Source organism: Suncus etruscus, chromosome X (genome assembly GCF_024139225.1).
Source record: "Suncus etruscus isolate mSunEtr1 chromosome X, mSunEtr1.pri.cur, whole genome shotgun sequence".
NCBI classification, from domain to species: Eukaryota; Metazoa; Chordata; class Mammalia; order Eulipotyphla; family Soricidae; genus Suncus; species Suncus etruscus.
Genome location: NC_064868.1, coordinates 87,494,233 through 87,496,640, shown reverse-complemented (window position 1 = coordinate 87,496,640; position 2,408 = coordinate 87,494,233). Strand labels below are relative to the sequence as shown.

The 2,408-nt window shown below is 41.4% G+C and overlaps 1 pseudogene; it reads left to right on the top strand.

Annotated features, from left to right (window-relative positions):
• The first annotated feature begins 1,928 nt into the window (after positions 1-1,928).
• Positions 1,929-2,083, top strand: LOC125999986 (uncharacterized; annotated as a pseudogene).
• Positions 2,084-2,408: the final 325 nt, after the last annotated feature.

Sequence of the window (2,408 nt, the reverse complement as noted above, 5' to 3'; positions counted from 1 at the left end):
AGCAAAAGCTGAGCTGAGCTGAGCTGAGGCGTTCCTGCTTCTGGGCAGATAGGAGCTTTTTGCCGCTTTTCTGATGCTGGAGGGGCTTCACCGCTGCCTTTTCTTTTCTTCGGGCGCACTTTGGAAGCAGCTTATGGCCCACATCTTCACAGGGCGCTTTTGGAAGTTTAGAGTTCCAAGTGATTTAAACTAAAAGTTCAGTCCGAAATTTCCAAAGTCGAAATTCAAATTCAAGCCAAAGGTCATTCTCAGAAAATCAGTCCATTTTTAATAGTCTTTTTTTCCTCCTTTTCCAATTTAGACTTTTAATAAGTATTTGAAGAGGCCCAGGTTTTTGTTTCTTGTAACAAAGTTTCAGTTCTGGGCCTGGGCCTGGGCTGGAGGTGATGCAAGCTTTCACCTCTTTTGTTTCAATGGCCTTTGAACCCCCAGATGGGGTGTTGGCCATTTTTGAACATTGTTGCACGTGGCCCAGGGTTTTGGGCTCAGTGCACCCGAAAAGAGCCAAAATAAAACAGAAGAGCAGAAATCTCACCATTTTCGCTGTTTTGTTGGGTCCAGGATTCAGGTCAAAGTTCGGAGCGCCATTTGTTGAATTAAATAATTAATGATGGGGCTGGATGGCGATGGATGGAGGCCTTTGTGCTTAGGCCCCAGCCACGTGGCTTCATCCCCATCCAGCCGGCGAGTCCCAGGCCCAGGTGAAAGGCGAAATCATTCACTCACAGGCATGCTTCAGGAAGAATCATCTTTATTTAGGCCCTAGCCACCACATGTGTGTGGCCTATCTCATAACCTTTTAAGCCCTAGTTATTCTTGGCCCTGCATTTTATAATGTTTAATCTTTAGCATTCTATGTCATCCTCTGAGCACTACCGGAGTGATTTCTGAGTATAGATTGAGTAGTAAGATCTGAATATCATTGAGTATAGTCTGTCAAACTGAAAAAAGAAACAAATACCTTCAGAAAGTATATTTTAAAAAATAAAAATACAAAAGAAAGTATATATATACATACATATATATGGTTTTACGTGTTTCTATGATATGTGCTTGCATATATATTCAGCAGAACAAAGACCCTCAACAGAAATATCCCTAACCTAAATAAAATGCACATAGCATGGATCATGGATCTGCATGGCTTCATTTTTACTAGTCCAGAGAAAAATGGGGAGTTCTAGAGCAAATTCCTCCCATTTACCTCTCATTCACTTACCTTCTTTCTGTTCTACAGCCACACAAATGGGATACTAATTTCTTAACTTAGCTCTTTCTTCATTCAGGACTTTGGCATTTTAACTTCATCTAGAGGTAGCACATGCTTTCTTTCCTGGTGCTATTTTTCACCCTGCTCAGAGACACTGTCCCTAGGTGTCATATTAGGTGACAATTCATATCTTCTGGCATGCCGTGTACCTGTCAGACAAGGCTCTTCATTTTTAGATTATTTATTATGTGTCTATCTCCTTGGTGAAACAATGAGTTCATTGATGTCAAGAATTTGTATTGTTTCTTCTGGTATTCCAGAGTTGGTGCTTAAGTAGTGATGGGATTAATGTTGCATTAGTGGCAGCCTTAGTGGTCAAAAGTCTGCATTTTTGAGTTCCAAGCCAACTTGAAGAGTAACTTTCTGTGGAACTAACAGAGTCCAAATACAAAGTGCAAAGAATGCAGATAATTATTTTTTAACAAGATAAAAGTGTATGCATGTAAGTGCCTGTGAATTCCTCTAAGAAGTTGCCTTTTGGGGCCGGAGAGATAGCATGGAGGTGGGGCGTTTGCCTTGCAGGCAGAAGCAGAAGGATGGTGGTTCGTATCCCGGCATCCCATATGGTCCCCTGAGCCTGCCAGGAGCGATTTCAGAGTGTAGAGCCAGGAAGAACGCCTGAGCGCTGCTGGGTGTGACCCCCCCCCCCCAAAAAAAAGAAGTTGCCTGGCAGGGGAGATATCATGATCACAAAGGTGGTTTTTTCAGGGTGAGGCTTATCCATTGTAGTCTGGATATTCTGACTCCTGCAAATGTGGAAAACTCAATTGCATAATTTGTGGTAGTGGGGGATTGTGTTCGCACTCTCCCCTTGAAATAAAACAAGAAGTTGCCTTTAGATTCTGTGACATACTTTTGTTCCCTTGGTTCATTTAACAAATTCTTTTTGTTTTCTCCCCTTATAAAGAAGGCGTGGTTAGTAAACAATTGGTTATGAATAACTGTGTTATTCACAAAGTGACTCAGAAAACTATTTAAATGTACAAGAAATTCTTCAAGAAAGAAGAGATTTGGGAAGTTTGTTTTCACTTCAGAAGTCACTGTCCAATGTAGGCTGCTGAGTGAGTCTGTGGAAACATCAAACATCTATTGAAATCTTACACTCATTATTCAGATATCGCAAGCTTGATCTGCAGTT